Source organism: Arctopsyche grandis, chromosome 6 (assembly GCF_051622035.1).
Source record: "Arctopsyche grandis isolate Sample6627 chromosome 6, ASM5162203v2, whole genome shotgun sequence".
Lineage (NCBI taxonomy): Eukaryota > Metazoa > Arthropoda > Insecta > Trichoptera > Hydropsychidae > Arctopsyche > Arctopsyche grandis.
The window spans coordinates 9,610,836-9,635,030 of record NC_135360.1 but is presented as its reverse complement, the minus strand read 5'-3'; the positions used below and the strand labels follow the sequence as shown (position 1 = coordinate 9,635,030).

Here is a 24,195-nt window from a genome sequence, read left to right as displayed (position 1 = left end):
AAGCTAATAAACTTGAATCACTTCATATATAATACGGATAAAACAAATAAAAAATACACCTAGAATGCAAGTCGATCACCCTTGCACTAGAAAATCCAAACTAAACTCACGTAAACACACCCCACCCACATAATAAATAAATAAATAATAAAAAAAATGCAGCGTAGGTGTCTGGCGAGTGCGAACGCATTTCAACGACTAGAGTCGTACGAAGACCACAGTCGGTCTCGGCTGACCGTAGAGATCGGTTGTGGGTCGTGCGTTGTAAACGAGCCACTAGCCAGTCGTGTTTGACGTTTACGTTCACGTGCAACGTTACAAAAGAATCACAAATTCATTTTAAAAGAAATTATAGGTACAATATATGAATTTTCAATCCATAATATCAAATTAGATAATGTATAAGTTACATATATGCGAGTTTGACGCACAGGCGACGATACTAAGCGATTTTTGATTATTTCATTTACATATTCTCCCCGTTTTTTTTTTTTTGTTTTTTCTTTTTTATTATTATTAAAATCAGCCTTTGCCGATACGTAGTTTATATTCTCATATTTTTATAAAAGATTTGTTTCATTTTTTGATAGATATCCTGTGCTGAAAAAGTGAGTTTTGTCGGACTGATCAGTGAAATATGTTCTCGGGAGAATTAACGCATCGCAAACAAGTTTCGTCGACTTCAGATGTACAATTAAATTTTCAAGGTAAGTCGACAGTATTATTATCGTTATATTTAACCGCATTTTCCGTCGGATAACGCGTTCTCTCTACACTATATCTACATATTGTTGTATGTTCATTATCGATATATAATACACTTACTATTATACATCAATGATATATACCATATTTATTTATTGTGGATGATAAGGACTGCACTATTCTATGTAATTATCGTCTGGAATAAAAATCTAATATATAGTTTCGAAAGACTTTATATGTATGTAAGTTTGGTTCGTAGAATCCGTGATGTTAAATGTAATAAAAAAACAAATGAATATTCAAATAAATTTGAATAAAATAAAACTATTCAAATAAATTTAAGCGGTTTATATTACAAATACCCAGCGAAGCCGGGTAAAACCACTAAAATTCCATAAGTGACGATTTGACTAAATTGAGTTGTCATATTTTATCGGAGTTTATTTGTTACTACTTTTATTATTTTTTAAGTTATTACTTTTTAAGTCTCTTTTTATTAGCAACATAATGTACATAAGTATTTTAATTTTAAATTAAATTTCAAATCCTGGATCAAATCCATTCCAAGACTATTCGTTGAATTGTCAAAGGGTTAATACCAAAGCCATGCGAAGGGAAGTGGGGGGGGGGGTTGAAGGGGGTGATGACCCAAATTAGAATTTAGAATACGAATTGGAAATTAATTCAACTAATTTTTTAGCTAAATAATAAATGCAAAGATATTTTTCCGGATTTAAATGAAAATTCTTGAAAAAAATTAGCCAAAATTAAATTGCAGATAAACTAAATTGCAGAATTTGTAAACTAACTATGAAAGTATGCATATAGCATATATAATTTTCAGTAACAAACACATGAGCTGAAAGTTTAAAAGCTTAATATAAACTTAAAATAGTCCAAGGTTAAAATTCTTCAATGGCTCGGAACAGACTGAATTTTTCAATTGATAAATTTCAACTGAATTTTTCAATTGAAAACAAGGAAATACAATTCTTAGATTTAACGAAAATTGGAACTATTTTTTTTAAATTGTAATTTGTTGTATCAAATTTATGAATTAAAATCTTACATGAGAAAGTATGAAAGCTTGTTATATTAAGTTTTTATGATATGAGATGAGAGTACATATATGAGAGTGAAAAAAGTAACTTTTACCACTGTTGAATTCTGAGTTTTGACGGGGCGATAGAAAGCAGCGTTTGGATAGCTTGCTGTCATCGCTTGGATCTGACACAAGATTCCGATGTAATTTTTAACGAGTTCGTTGATAATTAACCACTTCTAGCGCCATTTCGGAGATATTAGCTTACTTCAATGTTAGCTAACCCCCGTATGTCGGTAAAATATCAAAGCGATCTAAAGAGTGGAAGTGGTTCAAAATCAGATCAAAAATTTTTACGGGCAGGAAATTCATGTAACTAACAGAGTGAAACTAATAAAAAAGTTTTAATATGAGTAGGAGGGGGCGGCAAATTCAAGCTTTTGCCCCGGGCGCAACTTTATCTTTGCACGGCCCTGAATTTCAATTGAAACACTAGCATGAATTTTGAAAAATTACCCTCCTGATACATATATTGAAATTTTTAAACATTGTCCTGAATACATAGTTGGGTATTATATTAAAGACTTCTTCATTGCGTTCTTAGAATGCGATATATGTATATGTATGAACATATGTACATACATGCGTTGTAGGTATACATTTTTATATTAAAAGTATTTTTTTCTGGGAAATTTATTAGAATTATGTTGAATTTTTCATTATTTGTGGTCGCCAATATATATTTATATATATACATACATATGTACATACATACATAGGTCGTATTAGAGTTCCCCTAAGCTTCGCTGGCTACATCGGTTTAGTCAGTGTATAGATTGTGGGAATCAATCAAATTAGCTGTCATCCATGCGAAAATTATTCGCATCCATCCATGATTCCTCGCGGGATCAAATGTACGTCAACGTTGGCGTATTCGAATAATTACGTTTGGTCTATTAATTAATACCGGTGCCCTTTGGAAATTGTGGTCAAATTCCCTTCAATGTTACCAGTGTCACGTACGCACGTGCATATTATATGTTTCGCTTTAATATAATATACGTACATATATGTTTTATTTAAATAGTCAAGTCTTAGAGCTCGTCTCCTTGTAGATTATAATAGGATGAATTTATTGTGGTTTAAATGTTGTTATTTTTAAGTACAATAACAAAATAAATCAATCAATAGAGAGGATTATTAAATCAATTGTTTCAGTTATCGCAAGATTTGTATAATAATTTGCGGAATATTTAATTTTATCGTTTAATATTTTGAATACCAATAAGGGCTTCAAGACAGTTAATTTTGGGAACCTTTGTCTATTTTTTTATATTTACATATGTTATGATACTATATTGAAGCTTTTAATTATCTGTAACAAATTCCATGGCTATAATTAATAGCTAACCGAAAGCGAATATGATAAAAAATTATTTTATCGTGTATTTTTTTAGAATAACGTTTTCATATGATTTGACTTAGATAAATCTAGCAAATATATAGCAATCTACATATATTATTTATATGATTAAGTGTTTGTATAAAAAAATAATAGTTTGGCAGAAATATACTTATATGTATGTACATATGTATATAAAACGGCGCCTGTAATTCGCTTCTGATTGTCGTCAAAGTCGTTTCTGATCGGCTGAATTGGTCAAAGACGTTTGTAATTGGTAGGTCTTTAAGTAATATTTTTTTTTTCAATTCAAATAATAAATTTAATAGACTTTTTCATGGTTTTCATTTCTTTTTACCGAGCGAAGTCGTGTAGCATGTATTATAAAAGTTATATAGGCACACCGTAGTTCAGTGTTTTGTAGCCATTGTTTACCAGGAGAGATTGAGGGTTCAAATCCCGGCCGGATATAAGTATATAATTATGGCTGCAGTTTTTCGCAAATTCGTCGTATGTCGAATTTGTTGATTGTTAATTGTACCAGTTTGTCCATATATGACGCTATTGTATTGTAATTGTTTAGTACAAGAAATTGCCATACACCTTGGGGCGAATTGTCATGGCACCTATGGCAGAAATGTACATATGTATATGAACGTATAAATGTTATATATATATGTAAGTGTATAAAATGAAATAAAAGTATTTTTCTGATGAGTATTAAAATTATATTATTGATTTAATAATTAAAATCTAAATTTCGTTGTATTTAAATTATTTTTAAATTTCAATAGATTATATATATAAATTATAATTATTAGTGTCTCAATCGGTGATACGATAAAGGAACATAATACATACATACATACATATTTACAAAATCTTATACACGATGAAAGCATTTAAGCGATAAGAAGAGGATATTTTTTTTGCATGTGGTTTATTTAAAGTGTTAAAATCAACCAATGCAAGTTTATGTGAAAAAAATTCGCTTGTAAAAAATCCACCGAATCTAATCATCATTTTGAACCAAAAGAATCAGTCGAGTGAAACGAGCTTTTATATATTGACGTGTTTACAATTCGATCATTTTCTGTTTTTGCGTGTCAGCAAAAAATAACAAACGAAACTGGAATCGGTAAAAAGATAACTTACAAACAACCATCCGAAATCATTATACGAATACAATATTGCAGTTTCCATAACGGTAAACAGTCAACGCGAAAACCCCTCTAAATGATCGGCTAAAAGTTAACCGACACGATTTATTATAATCTGCGATTTCTAGCACTCGTTTGAGATTTAACAACCGTCAGGTGATTCTTCCGAGAACGGCTTCGATGAAAGCTATCCGTTGAAACGACGATTCAATTGGTATATATGTACCTGTGCTCGTTTTTCCCGGAAAAGCTATCCAAATGTACAATGAATGCCGCAGCTAGACAATGCGTCGGTCCAGTGCTGATTTTAACGATATTTGCTTAGCCATTGAGACGTTCACCGTTTGAAGTGCTTCTGCGAAAATAGTGTTTACACCTTTGCCGCTCGTTATCGTCTTAGGTATTGTCTTGTCCGTCCAGGTATTTATTGTGGGTTGGCTTTGATGATATACGACGGGTTGTAAAAGTTAATTTTCCACAGGAGATCATGAAAAGATCGACCCTTTTGCAATATGCGAAAATGTTATCGGTAAGGAATTATGTATGTATGTAGATAAATATTTGAAAAAGTTGATGTGAATTGTCAATATTTAATTTGCTTCTATCAAAAAGTTTTTTTCTGAACATGAATATAAGTCGTAATACAAGTGCGTAATATTTTATTCATAGTGTTACACTATGGATGTATAGTATTTATTTGAATTACACTTGAAGTTGCAAGTTTCCTTTTAGAACTGACACGCATGTAAACTAAATACATAAGATAAGATTTTTACTTTTATCGAATTCTGTATCATGTATGTAGGTACTGTTTACATTGTTACATATATAATTGGATAGAATGACTTTCGCTTTTTATCTGCGTATCTATAATATTTCTAGTATTTTATATGTATGTATGTTCGCAACAAGTACAATAGTATGTAGTATTACATATTTATAGATTTTCGTTGTAATCGGTGATTTTTTTTCCATAAAATAATGAAAATTTCATTATATCTTCATACATGTGTTGTGTGGTGTATTAACTCATTATGCGTTGTAAATACATCCGCTGTGCTTTTGATAAAACGTTATTCAAAGGCTGAAACACAGCGTGTGTTTTTAAATCCTTCAAACTTTTTTTCAAAGATTTTGTTTTAAACTTTCATTCATACATGTATATCATACCAGAATATCTTTATTCAATATATCGATAAATAGATTTAAGAAAAAGTCTGACTTTTTAAAGTTTGGCTTTTTTTTCTCCAAGGATGTAAATTCTATAGTATTCCAAAAAGATAATATTCAGAAAAGATTTCAAATCGCCAGATATTGAAATTGTTTTTTTTTCGCATCACATACATGTGTATTTAATTTTCAAATTGATTCTTAAATTCAAAGAATAACAATGATTTATAAGATATATATCGTTTATTTCGTGAAAATATATTAAAATGTATATAAACTTTATACAAAATTTAATACATAATTCACCACAATTTGAGATATACTGATGTGATAATTCATGCGGTCGAAGGCAACTGCAAAAAAGCTGTATTCTAATTTTTAATTTAATTGATAGAAAGATTTAGGATTTATGTTCAATTTACAATACCTATTTTTTTGCGAAAAATACACGGACTCTCATAGAGTTTTTTGCAAACTCGGGCGGTCCATAATGAGTTAACATCAATATTGTCGTATAAATGTGTATGTATGTATATCTGGAAAGAGAAACTCGTTAGAATCTATTCAGAACTCGTTTGAAGGCTTTAATCAATCTTAATTATTCATATTATACTTGGACAAACAAAATTTTTGGTCAATTATCAAATGCAATTTGTCAGTAGCCGTGTAAGAATATTTATTTATGTAAGGTATTTGGAATTTCGTATGTCATGTTACAAACCAGCTGTCAAAATGAAATTAAACATTCAAAAAAAGTTAATACAAATAAAATACTGATTAGCTATTTATTTACTGACCTGAATGTACTGACCATTTATCGTAGTTATTTGTCATTAATTATAATGATCTATCGTTTATTATGATAACGGAGGACTCCGATCAATTAGGACACATCAGGCCGAAATATTTTGTCCCAAAAAGCCAGCTGGATTACCTTTAATTTCTAATAAACGAAGTTGAAGGATTACCTTTAATTTCTTCATTTGGTTTTCGTTTATTGGGATTTTTCCCAAATAGCCGAATTAACCGATCAAACCAAACCCACTGCATTTATCGTTTATTATAACAACTGAAATTATTCACCAGGTAGTCGTATAAGTATACTTATATTATACTAGTGGTTTTACCCGGCTTCGCTCGGTATTTGTAATATAAACAGCTTAAACATGTCAAAACAATCTACATAACAGTAAACATTAATTTGTTTTTTTATTAAATTTATTGGAATCGAAAAAAAATATATTTAACGCTATAGATATCGTTGCCATAGAAAATTTTGATTAATTTTCGATATTCCCAACAAACTTTACATATACACATAGTTACAAAGTCTCTTTCGAAATTATATATTAGATGAAGATCTTTGGGAATAACTTGCCTATTTCCATTTTCCGTTTCCTCGACTTAATAGCACATCCATGTGTAAGCGATATCATTTCATTTGCAGTTTTTAAAATGGGTCGAGGTCATTTCCTAATTGCGATTATATTACATCGCCTTTTTTACTACAACCTTAATTGACGTTACAATTGATGTGCGCGTGCAAAGGTCTTCTCTATATCTGAAACTACATATATTCGTAGATATAACCATGACATATGTTTGTAATATAACTTTAATCTCTCATATCGTTGGCCTGGGTTACGATAGTTGATATTGTGATATGTGAAACTATCCAAAACGAAATAGATACTGTTCTTGTGTTTTTTTACTATGCATATGTATGTATATTTATTTTAGTCACATTTTGAGAACGTCCGGTTAATAAGAATAGATATATGTATTTATACCAATAAGTGGGGTGCACAAGTGGCGAATGCAGCATTTATCAACCGTAACTATTCATCACACGTTCGCACAATAGATTGGGGGGTTGATGGGGAGGGGGATGACACAAATATTTACCCGGTGACGTCACAATAAGAGGATTGGGGTGACGCAGACCCCATCCCCGATTTACCCTGTGAGTCAACCCTAATGAGACGTTGCGCTTTTTGTCTGGCAGAAGCTGCCAACATTTTTTTTGTTTTGAAATGTAGGTTTTGTAATATCGTAATTGCCTATTACTAGAGACACGTATTTTGGGCATCTATTTTTGTCAATTTTAGCATTTTCATTTTACATTTTAACGTTTTAGGACATTTAAAATGTTCAATTTTAGCATCTACATATTTTTATGAAGAGTTTAATTTTAAATAATAAAAAATTTCGATGAATTTTAATGAAATGTATATACATATATACAATTTAAAGACAACACAACAATTAAAAAATAATAGAAAAATTCAAAAATGTTTTGGAATCAAAATTACAATGAAAAAAACATGAATATAAAAATATAATACCAATTAAAATTTATTAAAACTCAACATGGAGCATATTTCTACAGATTATTTTTTGAAATTTGTGCGACGATCGCTAACAATTACATATATTGTATTTACTGAAATACCTTTCAGCCTCCACACTATTGACGGGACATCAAATAAATTTTAGAGCTGCACAACCAAACTCTTCATATTTTATTTTTGTTGCCATCAATAATAGCAATATATCCGGCGTGGATTCACTTTTTATATACTCTATTAATTATCTAAAAAAGTGCTGATATCCTTCCAAACATTGAGCCTCTGTTAAAACATTAAACAATGGCAGGTTTCTAAAAAACAAAACTGTTTCTTTAACATTAATATTAGATTTTGTACCTGCCACAGATGGATTGAATAGTTTACTTAATATTTGGAGGAATAGATTTGTCTCATATAGTCTTGAGTGCGATTCTAGTTTTAAGACGCTTTTTTGAGCAGCCTTTTGGAAACACAGCTCCAACTGTCTTCTTTTGTTTACAGTACATAGTAGACAAAAGCAGTTGCTTGGTTTCGACAGGAAAAGCACCGTCTATGGTAAACTGCAAGCTCTGTTATCCCCTCAAATTCTTCACATAATAAATGCGCAAAGGGATAGGAAGACCCTTATAAATTGTCTATTAATTTTATAAATTTTATGCAAATTTCACTTTTGTTTGTTATTTTAGCATCTATTCGCATATTTTACGAATTTTAGCATCAATTAAGCATCAATAGCAAAGTGCCCAAAATACGTGTCTCTACCTATTACTATGTACATAGAGTCGTCCGATTGGGAAAAAAACTCGATTCGATGTGCTCAATTTTTTGATTATTTTTTTGAGTGTGCCTTATTGGAGTCACTTTGGAATTTTAACGATAATCGAATGCAAAGACTGTAATAATTTAGCATTTTTATTTTAAATCTGTCCCTGTAATTTCAAGTGCGCTCTTGAGATTTCTCTGATATTGTCGAGAGCGTGTACGTTAAGGTTAATCGCGCGTGTACAAATCGAAATTGAAAATGTAGATATTTTTGTAAATGTAATTTGCATATTACTCACTTTTTCATCAAGTTTACTATCAAATATAGACAGAATTATTGATCGTGAAAACTTTCGATGTTGACGGCAAGTAATGACGTTTATATCTGAATATTTTGATATCAGAGCTTCAGTATTGGAGGGTGGAGGGGATGCTGTCATTAATGCTGATGGCGTGCAGTAATGACGGTATTATTGACCGTGTAAGGTTTGCTTTTGATCTTTGTCCATTTTGAAAACATTCTTATTGGAAAATAGTTTTTATTTCATCATTATTCTTATTAGATTTAGCGTTTAGTTTTTTTTATTATCGTTTTTCATTCAATTTGTATGATCAAATAATGTGTGAATCGACCACCATTTTTTTCACATTTTGGTCAAAAAGTATGTTGAGCAGTTCAAATTGTATTTTAATGTATGAAAATCACAACATATTTGATTGATTTTATGTTTATATTTCCCCATGATACCAACTTGTCCATATATAAAATTATAGATTATAAATTTGAAATCATATTCAAATAGTGGTGATATAGTGGATAGGATGGTTTGCAAATTCGATGAGGAACCGTTTCAACAATGAAATCAGATAAATTGGCAAACTCGATAGGAAACGATCGACTTGGAGTCACAAATATCCATGTCTGACCAGCAGCACTACAGAAATATTTCCAAATAAATTATTTTCAATCAAGGAACCTCTCGGTGGTTAGCATTAACGCAACCACTATGAGCTATGCTGCTGGCTACATATACATAGTTTGGTTTAAAGTTTAACTAAATTATGGGATTATAATTTGATGCATATACATACTTACATGCTGAAAAGTTACATATGTAGTTGTCCATTGCTTAAAAGCAACAAGTGTCGAAATATTAATATGGCAATAGAAGTTTGTCAATGCATTATAATTTAACTTAGTTATTTATTAATTAATCGTAATGTGGTTGAATAGAAAAATGATTTATTTATAATTAATGATAATACACTATATTATATATTGCTAACACTATTGTATATAACTTTTTGGATGTAGAATACCATATATTTATACATAGGAACTTTGTACAATATCAAAAGTACATATTTATGTAACGCAGTGTATAGTAACCGTGGCTTATGGTACGCCGCGAAAGGGTTGAATGAAATCTACCTATACGCCTATACATATTTTTGGCGGCTATTTTGGAAATTCGGGGCTCGTGGAAAATGGCAAGGGGGTGATAGGGAGGTGAAAGGAAGTCTTGCAGCCGGAAAAGCGTACGGCGTAGATCGATTTTCCGTAACCCAGATATATATACGTCTGAATGGGAAAACGTTTTCATTGCGAACAAGCGCGGCCGAATATTTATAGCCATAATTGGGCGCGTTTTCACGGCGAGCCGCCACTGCTCGTTCGAAACGGACCAATTTCAAAAATGGCCTCCTCGCCTAATGGCGATTAACGCAAACGCGTCTGGATTGTTTTTCACCACCCTCTTCCGCCCTTCCTCTCGGCTATCAGATTTTTGGCTAGTTTTGGGTTGAAATGTTTTTATAATCGCCGGTTCGTTCGTTTGATAATATAAGTTTTGAATACGAAAATGTATATGTGTATAAGCAATGCGTACATTTGTGCTTACTGAAAAGTTTCGTGGTACTAGCGCGTTGTGGTACGACATGATGCGACGCAACGCGACCGTCCAGAATGTCGTGTCACTGTGCACGCAAATGCAAATGTTTTATAAATGTGTCTTTGAGTGGTTCGTAAAATCTTATTAAATTCAAAAGATAGGCGTTTTTTTTTTAAATATTATTAAAAATGCAAAGACGCAGATTTTACGTCATCCGCCGCGACAGAAAAGTAGTTGAAGACATAGATAATGTGTTTCCCGTAGCGAATGTACTACAGTTTCATGTATTTTTACTAGTTGAATAAAAATATTTTAGATTTGCTTTTATTGATCATATCCTATATGATTCTAATTAATGATCATTCAAGCTGACACCGTTTGGAGTGTTGTTGTTCACTTTTGACTGAGCCGAGCCTGGTATTTGCGCAATAAATTCCTCAACAGTGTTTTAAAAATATGTATGTATATTGTCTCTAAGAATTTGGAAAGTTAGTTTCATAATAAATTGAAAATGCCAACAGTACATATATCATTGTATCCATTTTCCATCATTGTATTTGACAGTTGTATTATATGTAGTTTGGGAATGCGCGTTCGCTTTTCGTTCACCATGTATTGAAACCCTTTTTTTATTTTTATTATATTTATCAATTTCAGTTTCATCTCAGAGAAATGATTCGAGGACTTGCGGAATACGTTTCGCTGTCAGAGTTTTCTTTTTAATAAACCAATTTCCATTCAAATCGCAATTTTCCGAACATCTGCCGCACTTTGATCGGCGAAACGTTTGAATTTCAAGCGAAGCAATATCCACGAATCCGAATCACCAGTGACCCACTAAAGTGTGCATAAAACACTTCCTGGTTTTGAAGATTCGACCCTCTTCAGAGGTCTTCGTCTTCCTCATCAATAAATTATTTATTAGGGTATGTGTGTGTGTGTTCCAGATGGACATTATGTGAGCGAAGAACGTAACTTCCATCGCATTTCGATGAATTTTTCAACTACTCAATCTCTGAATGAACACGTACTTTCGTTTTGCCCAACCGCCCCCTTCCCTGTATATAAAAAGAGAACTCTCCGGGAAAACCTTTTAATACGAATTTACTGAGTGCCTTTTACCTAGTGCGTAGTAATAAATTTGAATTCTTGGATGTTTATATATTTTCACATACTTTCATCGGGACTAAACTTTTGCTTTTCGCAGCATTTTATTAGTTTCACTGTGTTAGTTAGTTTGTTTCAAAAATTTTTCACTACTTTTCCAATCAATTTGATACTTTACCAACATACTAGGGTTAGCTATTATTGAATTAGGCAAATGTCTCCGACATGATGCTAGAGGAATTTAATCATCAACGAAATCATTTAAAAATGACCCTCTGTCAGATCGACGTGATGACAGCTCTCTATAACGCGACGAATACGTCGCGCCTTCTCACCACCCCCACGCAACTTATTTACATAATCTTTTGCTTTTGGTTTTGCCCCAAAAAAAATGGATTCACTATTGTCAACCTTTTTTTGCTTTCTAGCTTTGTAGAACAATAGTTAACCCTTTTTATTCGGAAATGGAAACTCCACCGCCGAAGACTAGTTATAACCAGTTTTAGGCGGTCGATGGATGCTTTGAAGCGCAGAAAAAAAATTTCGAAATTTTTTGTCCTACATTTTTTCAAATATGGGAATCGCAGTTATCAATCACTGTCAATACAAAACACTTATGTGATGAGTTTTGCCAAGGATCGCGACGATATAGATTAGGCGTGCTAGCAGTGTTTTGCTTCTGCCAAACTATTTAAAAAAAAGTGCCGGGCACCACTCTTGTGTCTTCTACTTAATCTACAAATTGGCCTATTACGTTATTTTAATAATAAATAATATCATATTTATTGCATATAATCATTAAAAATTGAATATTACATAATTTTCATAATGAAACAAATTTGGTAATAATGTTATAAATAATGTTAAGAAATATGATCCTTCTTCTATTGATGTTTCTCATTTTTATCTTATCAATGTGGTTACAAAAAAAATAACTATAATTACATTGTATTTTATTTTTTATTTTTTACAATTTAAGTTAGTTGATTTGCAATGGTCATTGATGGTAGACATTGCAGAGACGTGGAGTCGTGTTGAAATTGAAATTTTATACATAATCGAATCTCTAAGCAAAACTTGAACTGGCTTAGATACATAATAGGATCATTGCTAAGATTCGCTTCTTAAAAGTTAAACAATTAAGCGTGCATAGTGGAGCAGCGAAGTTGCTCACAACAATGATGAGTATTAACCATTTTAATTGTAGATTTTCATAATATCTAACCAATGTTATATACATACATATGTCATACATAGCTATCATTTAAGATCCTACATACAATGGTTCCAAATCCTTACTAGCTAAGTTTACTCGTGCCAAACTGGGTTGAATGACTCCATATCGGAATTAGTGAAAATTTAAAAGGCTCATAACCTCGAGTGGCACTCACGATCCACGGCAAGATAACTAACGGTCAATAATAATTAACATAAAATATGGTTCAGCTCTTATCGTCTGCGTTTCACTGTCTCTTCTGTCAATTACTCTAAACGTTTTGTGACAAGGGAAATCCTTCAGTTGTTACTGAAGTGCTCCGATACGACCGGGCCAAAGAACCTATTCAACGACGACAGAGTTCAGGGAACTCGACGGATTTAATCCACGGTATTCTATTATGGCTTTGAATTTCAGAAGTCGCTTCCGCATCTTCAAAAAACACTCAAAGGTGTCCGTTTACCCAGCAAGAAGCAGCAAGCACCACAGTCAATTGCGACACGCGGACCGCTTCAGATCTGGATCGGGACATATGCCACTCATACAATCGTTTGTTATTGGAGTTAAACAGGCAACGTGGGTGTTGATGCATCCTCGTCTTCTCATGTTCCCATCTGGTTGGATATTTCGGACTTTAGATGCACCGTCTTCGATTTGCATCATTTCCAGTGCTCCGCGTCGGCGTTTCCTTTTACATGTTGGGTGTGTGTCTCAATTTTGTTCTAATGAGTCGGAGCACATTCGGTCTGGGAGCTCATAGTATATATAATATGCATATGTACGTACTGGTAATTTGACGGCTCTTTTGATTCGCCTTTTTGCATCTTTTGAATATTAATCATCCGGAGTGTGTTCGTGTGTGTGTGTGTGTGTGTGTGTGTGTGTGTGTGTGTGTGTGTGTGTCTGTGTACTTGTTCGTGTGGAAGGTCACTGTTTGCTTTGAAGGCTTTCGTCTTTTGGGTGAAGAGCTCATGAATTCCGATACATCGCCGGTCACCGTTCGAGATTCTTTCTGTCGGTCGGTGGATCTAAAAAAAATAGGTCGACGTCCCAAGAATGCATCCTTAAATATTTACATAACTACACTTTTTCTTCTGTGAACGTTTTTTAACAATATGTATTTTTTTACTCTCCTTGTGCCGCCACTTTTTATTTATTATTACTCCGTTCACCCCGAACTGGTTTCGTTGCATTCGAATTTCTTCTGACTTGGGTAGTCATCACTCGACTTTTTTACTTTTGTTGGGTCGATTATTATGAGATCCTCTCGCTATTGTTTCGTAGCAGGAAAAAGTTGCATCGAAAAGAATTGAATTTGCATTGATTATACGTATTACATTACAATATGCAAATCTCTTAATGTAAAAGTAAAAGTCCAATCGTAAATATTTCATTCAAGAAATCTGCCTAATTATATCTCACCGTCTTTCAAAAATAATAACACGTGACAAAAATGACAAAACCCTCAACATGGTCAACATCCCACAACAAATGTTTATTATATTGGATCTGACAAGACGATTACCTGATATGCACCATGTGAAGACCTCCTATATTAGTTACCAACTGTCTTGGTATTCGGCAGTATAAAGAGCTAGTTCAGTCTAGACCGTCTTTCCAAAATAATAACACGTAATTGGTTTTTGTCATTTAAAAAAAAATTACAAAACCCTCAACATGGTCACCTCCCCACAACAAATGCATTATGTTAGATCTGACAAGACGATTACCCGGTATGTACCATGTGAAGACCTCCTATAGTATGTAGTTACCCAATTGTCTTGGTATTCAGCAGTATAAAGAGCTATTGCCAGAGTAGTCAGTCGCAAATCCCTTCCTCTTGTTCTCTCCACACCACCAATCACGACGAATTGCTCTAGGATATCTTCCCGTGCTTCATATCTAAAAAATGAGTATTAGCTATTAATTATTTTGAACTCTATAGTATTAGTACTAAATAATATGTAATACTTCAAATTGAATGCTAGTCGACTAATAATTAAGTCGATTAATAACTAATATTAACCTATGTGTTGTAATTGATTGACTTTATTCCTCATAGCATACATATACATATATTAGATTGACTTTCTACGTTTACACATTAATTAAACCTCACAATTATGCATATGCCTTGTATAATTGTGGCGTCAATTCAATATACACACTAATTGAAGACTTGGTCGTAAATTAAAATGATTTAAAACAAAACCGTTACGAAGATTGTTTAAAAATTCATCATCATTTAGAGTCATTCACCATCCACTGCTGGATAAAGGCCTCTACAATACGCTTCCATTCGTTTATGTTTTGCGCCTCTCACCTCACACATTTTTTTCTAATTTCACCCATCCGTCTTCTTTGCGGCCTTTTATTTACCTATTCAAATTCTCTCGGGTTCCATTTCAGCACTTACATATTTTGTCCACCTTTTTCATTCATTTTTTTAACTACGTTACCCAACCATTGCTATTTCAATTTCTTCACGCCCTTTACTTTATCAACGACCCTCTTTATACTTCTCACCTACGTATTCCGTTTCCTATTTCTCCGCGTTACGTCGAACATGAAGCGTTCCATACTTCTTTGAGTGCATTTTTGGCGTTCAATATCCAAGTTTCACATTCATACGCCATCACTAGCAAAACACATAAATTTTGTCGATGCTATTTATATAAGGAATATTTAGGTTTATATTCATCTCAAACTAATAAGATTTTCCTTGTTTTATGTGCTAATTTCATTGGATTTTCCCAGTATATTGCCAACTCATAGTATTATATGTACATGCCAAGAGTGATGCTCACCATATTAATTTGAATGCTTATCAGTACATAGACATGACACAGAGTGCGATGAAGCAAACAATATTGCAGTAAAAGTGGTGTTAATTCACTTTTCCACACACTGGTTAGACGTGAAAGAATTTCGTAGTGGCTGTCTATGGCTATGCCATGAGCACCAATTACGTGTTATTATATGGGGCGTCAAACAATACGTAAGGTTGTATGGGATTTTGAACCTTGTTATTTGTATGTAGACACGTAGTCGGTAATAAGACGATCAAACAAGACCCACTTCGCCAGCGATAATGGCACCAATTACTCTCGTGGCCTATCTGGTGATGGAACTCTTCGTCAAAGTACCCACTGGCGTACGTCAAGCCGACGAACGGTCCAGCGAACACGTCGCACGCACGCCCGAAGAGTTTAAATTCAAATACAAAATTTTCGATAACAAAGAGATTTAAATAGCGCTTTTAAACAATGGCGGGATTTATTCGCGCGTCATTCGGTCCCATAGAAAATGAAAATTCCGCGGTGACATAACCTGCATGTATGTATGTAGACGCGTGTGTGTGATGTATGTAGTTTTGCGCAACGGATTAAACTGGTCATGGACTACCGGAAGTGCTGATTTATTCCGGTGAACTTCGCGGTTGTAAAATTGGATTTGGATTTTAAAAAAAACTTTTGATGTTTCAATTCGGTGTAACGATAAAGTTGTTTGTGTTTGAAAATGTTCCACAAATGTTTGGTTGTGTGTTGTGGGCAATGCGTTTGGAAACAGTATTCTATTTTGGATTTGAGGATGTATGTATGTATGTATGTATATTATTCATGGTGTTAGCTTAGGTTAAGTTTGAATTTAGGAATGATTAAACCAGCAATATAGCTCAGTGGTTAACGTATAATGCTATGAACTGAAGGGTCAAGGGTTCAATCGCTGGCCAGGTGCTGCTGGCCAGACCTCGTATATTTGTGACTCCAGGTCGATCGGTTGCCCATTTATCTGATTTCATTGTATGATAGAAACGGTTCCAAACAATTTGGCAACCTAAGTACATATGTACATATGTGTTGCCTTGGGGCAAAACCCATAGCACCGATCTGGGATCCTCTTTTGCTCTTTTTTTCTTCTTCTCTTACCTTTTTTCTTCCTCATTTTTTTCTCCATTAATTATCTTCTGCATAACGTGTGTTCTGCAGTTTGTCTTTTTTCAATCGAGTCATTTTTCTTATCATCCTCTTCCGTGTTTATCATGTTTCTCGCTTCCCTCTTTTCTTTTGCTATGAATCCTCTTTTGCTCGTTTTCTTCTACTCATTTCAATTCCTCCACCTTTTTTCTTCTCTGATTATCCTCCTACTCTTCATTTCTTTTAAAAAATTTTATATATCTTGGCGTGTGTTCTGCAGTTTGTCTTTTCTCAGTCGAGTCATTTTTCTTATCTTCCTCTTCCATATTTCTCGCTTTCTTCTTTTCTTCTGCTATTATCCTATTCTGCGCTTATTTAATTTTTTTCTTTCTTCTACTACCTTCAATATTTAACAGGTCTAAAAAATGTATTGATAGCCATATACCATAAAATCAGTTAATGAAATGTTAAATATATTTTATCTATCTAACATATGTATATACATATGTATGTACATGTAACGGTGAATCCCATATTTGAAGAAATGTAGGAGAAACTTGTCGAAACCACGAGCACGTAAGATCGTAGAGTAGACGGATTTCGGAAGGGGTGTTCTTTGAAAATTTTTTTCCACTTTTATTCGTCTGAACAGTGTCGGGTAGTTAGTAGTACGTTAGTAGCGTTTTCATTTGAATCCTTTTTTTATTGCATGTGTGTGCGTAATTACATTTGAAAAAATTCTGAATTTGAGTTTTTGCCCATTACGTTTTTAAAAATTTAATTTAAAGAACTGTAGGCTTTGCGAGGCCGGATGAGTTTAAAGCTATTTATAATGCAGTATAAATTTTGTGTGAACTTTTCGACTTATCTATTTTTTCGTATTCAATTAAATCCTCTTTTTATCGCCGAAAACGAGCAGAGTGCGTGACAAGAGCTAATTTCTTCCCCACCCCATTGGCAATCAGATATTTTTTTCGCCTAATTCCAAGTCAAATTTACGACTTGATAGATTTTGAGTTCGCGTGGTTTGTCTGCAAACTAGTTAGCTCATTGGCTATATTTGAATTTAAACAGCGCATGCACTTTTGTACGGTCAGGCGATGAAAACGAAATTAGCGTCTATATATGTAGTTCTATTTTGGGATATATTTATGGATATAAATAATAAATTCACCACAAAAACCAATTGTAAATTCACATATGATAATATTACACATCAAACGATCGCCGTGGTCGTGTGGCAATCTCCTTTAATATTGAATGATTGTTTTGAAATTGGGACGAGTCAGCACACCGTTATGTCTTAACAATGTGCATAATTTATTTAGATCATAGCCTCAATACTAACAACATTGATGTATGATAAGTTCTTATATAACTCTTTCAGAAAATAAACCGATATTACAATTCGTGCCGTTGTAGACAGAGCATTGAACTGATGAACTGATGATTCGTGGGTCGATTCCCAATATGGTAGTAACACTTGTATAACTAATTATAAAACTATAAGATTTAGAGTAGGAGTCGTGGATTTTCGGCTATTTTTAGTCGAAAGTAAGAGTTTAAATCGGGATATTGTGATTTTTAAAAGGTGTATCTTAGTTTCGTTCAAAGATAATAACTCAGAAGTTGCTTACATTTCTCATAGGTATACGTTTAATTCAGTCTAGTCGTACTATTTATTTATATCTCAAAGAAAACGAGGCTTCATTGAATAGTGTTTCATGATATTTGAAATCATACGATACATACATACATCACCCATAAGAGAATATATAAGTGTGTATATATGTATGTATGTACCATTGAAGTTGTCCTATAATAAGTTAGTTGCCCTGCTTTCTATTTTGAGGCACTTAAATTTAAGTTAAAAAAGGCAAAATGAGGAATGCTTCTGAGAAAAGTATTTTTGACTACTATGAAGTCAAACACGCTACTTATATGGAAGGGAGTTGATTTTTTGACATTCTTGATTGCGAACTTTTTGATTACAAAGTATGTAGATGTATTTTTATTATGGTGTCTAAAAAGCTCAATTACTATTATATGGGTGCGTATCAAAATATAATATTCTTCATTTGTACAATTCGAAATATTAATATTCTACAAATATGTATACATATATAAATCTTTATATAACACGATAAAGCTTTTCGCGTATACTTGTCTATAGACATGTATGTAGATGCTACGAATGACCCTACGAGAGATAAATATTTCGACTTCTAAGAATCTTTTATCGAACCAAAAATTCCCTTGACAAATAAATTATGGTTAAAATTATATTTATTCTTAAAATAGTAAAAAATAGTAAACCTCATTGTCGAAAAAAAGGTATCGTAATTATAGTTTGATTCCATTATTAAATAACTACATACATTTTAACAACTAAAATTTTAACATACATATATGTTCATATCTAAAAACTTGAATCAAAAAAAAATATTATGTACATAGTTATCAACTCTTAAATAATATGAATATATAAATTGGAGTCTCTACTAAATTGTTCAATTAAATTACCATTGAGTAGTATTTATATTGATATACTACTAGTGCTACAAGGCTTCGCTCGGTATATAGAAATGAAATGACCCGATGAAAAAAAATCTTCATTTGTTTTTTTATTAAATTCATTTGAACCGAAAAAAAATATAATAACGACCGACCAATTACAAATGTCTGACCAATCCAGCCAATCAGAAACGACTTTTACGATAGCCAATCAGAAACGAATTTCAGAAGCGTTTTCGGTTTTATTTAGTATAATATAATTATTAAAAGATAAACCCTTTTAAAATTTTCGCATATAAGAAAAAAAAAACATTAAATATTAAATTAAAGTTAATTACTAATATTATATTATTATTTACTATAATAATAAGTTTTATATATTACTAGCTGTATTACCCCCTCTAGGGCTTCGCCCTCGGCGCCTACGCCCCCGGGAACTTCGAATCCTTTGAATCATGGAAAAAAGCGAATTATTTGTTCGATGACGTCATGGATTTCTAAGACCCAACGAACGAAGGATACATATATACATACAAAGTCTCTTTCCTAATTATATATTAGATATAAGATAGGCCAGATTAAATATCATCGGGTATATTATTAGAATAAAATTGTAAAATTCAGTAAAAATAACAAAAGAAGACACAACATAAAACCAGAGAATTTTATTTTCGCCCTGGGTGGGTCTCGAACTTGTGAGCCTCCCACTGATAACTCAGTTGGATTTTCAGTCCTAAAAAGTCAACAATATATTGGGTTGACGGACTATTAGCCGATTGGACGCTTGGCCGAATGAAATTTTCAATTGTTTAAATTTATCAAAAATGTCAAATTTTAACGAGTTCAAAATGATTTCTGAATAATGTATCTGTCCTAAGTTAGTATTGAGTGATTTCGATACACAATTGGCTGAATGTTCGTTCGGCCAAGTATCAAAGTCCGCGCCATCTACATATACATATTTACAAGTTGATTTTCAGACAATTTTCTGGATTTTTGTAAAATCTTTAGATGTTTAGAACTATAGGCCACCTTTACTTTACGTACATATGTACATATGTATGTATATTCGGAACGTGTATGACGTGTCGAATTTTCAATCGCCGATTTCGGCCCGGATCGATGAGTTATTTATTCGCGTTGTTCCTACATTCGGAACGTGTTGTTATAAATCAGTTGAGGTCTGACTCTGTGTGAGTGCGCGGGTGGATACAGGAGCGTCTCCAGAATTTAATAAAAGCCAAGATCGGGAGTTATGTGGGGGCCGGAATGCCAGGTGGCATTTGTTCGGGTAGGGCCATTAAGGACCTATAAGTTTCCACGTGGGCATACGTCTACACGTCCGCCGCCAAGAATTCCTCTCAAGTTTATTAAGAAAAGCTGCTTACCACCCCGCCTCCGTCCCGCCACTTTCATCCCGCATTTCACACTTCACTTTTGGCCCATTCCATCGCTATCGGCTCTCCAATCGCATAAATAAAGGGTTGAGAATACACCCCTAACGACCGGCTCGACTTGCTAATTGACGCTATTTGGTGCCGTAGGTGTTTACCTTCCGTCGCAGATTCGCTATTACCATATTTAAACTATATAAATTGTGCCGTGGTGACGCTCAAAGTCACTATCCCCTCTTTGCTCTTATAATTTAATATTTATGGCGTATTCGATTTGATTTGGTATTTTTTATGTTCGATGGTTTGAGGGTAAATTTATAGACCAGGCGTGTTGACGCGTCTCGCGTTTGATCGCCGAGTGTGCGGCAGACTTTATACAATGCGAACGTGCAGAACAACTCAAAGTATAATGGAATTTAAATATGCAATACGATATACCTACATAGGATGGAATAAAAAAGCATAATGGAGTAAAACTTGAATGTATCTGAAAAGCCGTGTATAGTAGAGCGTTTACATCGATGAGATTGCAAGGTTTTTTTGGAGCAATCAAAGTTTTCAACAGCTCCTTTACGGTTCTGCGTTTTTGTTACTTTATTGAAGCTTCACTTACATACATATTTACTAAATTTAAATTTGAAATGTTAGCATGTTCATACTATTTATATAATTAAAATTATTTTTTTATTTATATAAACCATGGTGCAATTATGGGTTGCCCCAATGTGACACATGTGGCCAATTTTATGCATATGTACTGTATATAAATTTATTGAATTATGAATTTGAAATTTAATTCTAATAATGGTGATTTTGTCTCCATTGAGGGTAGGAAGCGTTTCAACACCGAAATCAAATAAATTGGCAAACTCTGATAGGAAACGATCGATCTGGAGTCACCTATATCGAGGTCTGACCAGCAACACTAGATCAGGGCTCGAACCCTCAGTTGTTAGCATTATACGCTAACTACTGAGCTATGTTTAATGAAATAAATCTAAAATTGTACACATTGTATTCAATAGATAATGAAAACTGTTTGATCAACCTCTACATATGTATGGGCCATTCTATTAAACATATTTAAAAGTGGCGGAAGTCCAATTTTCAGTTCTAAAAACACTTTCTGTTTGACTTAATTCACAATTTTTTTAATTCGATATGTGCAGAATCCCGGAAAAGCAGATTAAACGTATTACCATTATTTTTAAAGATTGTAAAATGCAAAACATTATATTTAATGTTTTGCGGGATATCTCTCAATGTGAAGAAAAGTGGACTTACGTCAATTTCAAATAAACGGCTCATATATCGTAACCATATGTATACAATATGGTTATGGTTTTCAATTTTTTATACATACATAAGCGAATGTAAGAAGTTACATTAATGTAAGAAGTGCCTATGTCATAGTCACATATGTATTGTGATTTGATGAAAAATATGTCACATTATTATATCGATATAGGTGTTTCTAGCATTAAAAAATATAATGATTTTTGAGGACTTTTATATACTTATGCAGTTTAAATTTCGTAAATTTTATTAAATTAAAATTGTGTTAAATAAAGGACAAAAACAAATAAAAATACTCTTTTGGAGCAAAAGCAGATGTACGAGGCTAACAAGTTTAGTGTATGTAATTAATTCGATATCCTTTATTATGTTTCAGTAATATGATTTGATTCATGACACATAAATATATTACTTACGTTATCAAAATTTTGCATAGCATAACTCATAAAATTTTATATGTACTCCTTTTATAAGGTTCAAATCAAATCATTATTCATTGATCATAATTATGCTCATGCACCACTATTGGGCATAGTTATGCATAATAGATTTAAGCCACGTGTTGAATATAAAATTTCAACACACAAAATTTGCGTATATTTCGCACAAGGTAAAAACGAACATAAAATAGTTGTTAACAGCAAGCAACAATGTGTTTACTATAATGTATATTCGGAAAATTGCTGTCTTCCAAAATATTTATTTTGCGGTTTTAATTATTAATTTATCCAATCCAATTGCCCGACACTTGCAGCAATCATCACTATTGTTTTACATACATATATGGTGTAAAACGTGCAACTCCCAACGTATCGAATGCACTTAATGCAGGTTTTTTTTACACTTTTTTGCTTTCACGTTCTGGGAATCTTGCACGACGAGTTGCACTCTCACCGCAAAACCGCATCCACTCCCGAAGAATAGTGTGACCACACATCGAGCGTCCTTCTCCCATTCCTGAGAATTGTATCTACCCGTTGGACATATAATATGCTTCTATACCCACTAGTATACCTGTTCCTATGTACCTATACATAGCTAAATAGGTATTTGATACATATATGTATTCTGTTAGAAGTCGCCGATTTTTTTCTAACATATCATTTTATAAAAAAAGAAACATGTGATTCAGATTCTCAATTCAGACTAAAAACATATCGGAGCTGAATTGGATTCTTCTGCTTTGTTGAAAGGTAGATAGATATGCGTATACATATAGCATAGAACCTCCTTAGTTGATACTTTATAAGGATTATGTTATTTCATTGTTGTCACCTTAATCTTTCACATTTTTTGTGGACATCGTTAAGGCGCAGACACACAGAATCGCACGGTACGATATGCCTAGGTAAACTCCAGCTGTGAATGTGCGTGTCTTATGTTATTGTTAATTCATACGATCTTATTATTTCGACAAGTTTCTCCTAAATTTCTTCAAATATGGGAATCACCATTATCGACCACTGTCAATACAAAGAAAATAAATCACCGAAAACGCTCCTGGGGGTGAGTTTTGGCGTGGTATAGATAAGGTGTGTGTTCTTACATGTGCAAAACTAAAAACACTGGCTGCGAACTTCTCTGTTTGTCTGCGCCTTTATTTTTTTTATTTTTATACAGGTATGCAGCATTTTATAATAAAATTCGTGAACCTATAGACGCTGAATAACTTGAGATTAGCAAGAGAGATAGTAAGGGAGATGCCAATTTTACAGGAACCGTTTCGATGAAAATCAGATAAAATGTGCAAATTCTGATAAGAAACGATCGACCTGCATCACAAACCAAGGTCTGGCCTCGAACCCGTGACCACTCTGCTCGAAAGCATAATATGCTAACCACTAGTCCACGCCGCTGGTTTAAATATAACGGCTCATATGTAAATATTTACAAAATAATCAAGCCTCATTAATTGAACAAATGCGCAAAAAGTCGCGTGCAGCTTGTGTTTTATGCCATGTTTTACGCCACTAACTTTAATGAAAAAGTGACTAGGGAATTCTTTAAATCAAATACACCACTTTAAAAACAAATAAAATGTATCGAAAATAAATCGGTGTAAATGACCCGTTGGTTTTCCTTTTTTTTTCTCAGCCGTGTATAGAATATGGTAAGCGTGACGTTTCGCAAAAACAATATCGATTCGGCATTGTAGCCTAACTTTTTTCATATCTACAATCTTTTAGCATTTGTGTTTTTCCTTTTATTTTCATTTTCTTGTGCCTTATTTTTCGTCGATATTGGACTCACGCTATTCGATTCCGATGGCC

General features: G+C 33.1%; 1 protein-coding gene across 1 annotated transcript in view; it reads left to right on the top strand.

Annotated features, from left to right (window-relative positions):
- The first annotated feature begins 217 nt into the window (after positions 1 to 217).
- The window catches only part of Sulf1 (Extracellular sulfatase Sulf1), an 80,906-nt gene continuing 56,928 nt past the window's right edge, over positions 218 to 24,195 (top strand). The window contains exons 1-2 of the mRNA XM_077432202.1: positions 218 to 355; positions 591 to 707. The gene's annotated coding sequence lies outside the window, so the exon portion shown is untranslated. The remainder of the gene's footprint in view (positions 356 to 590; positions 708 to 24,195) is intronic.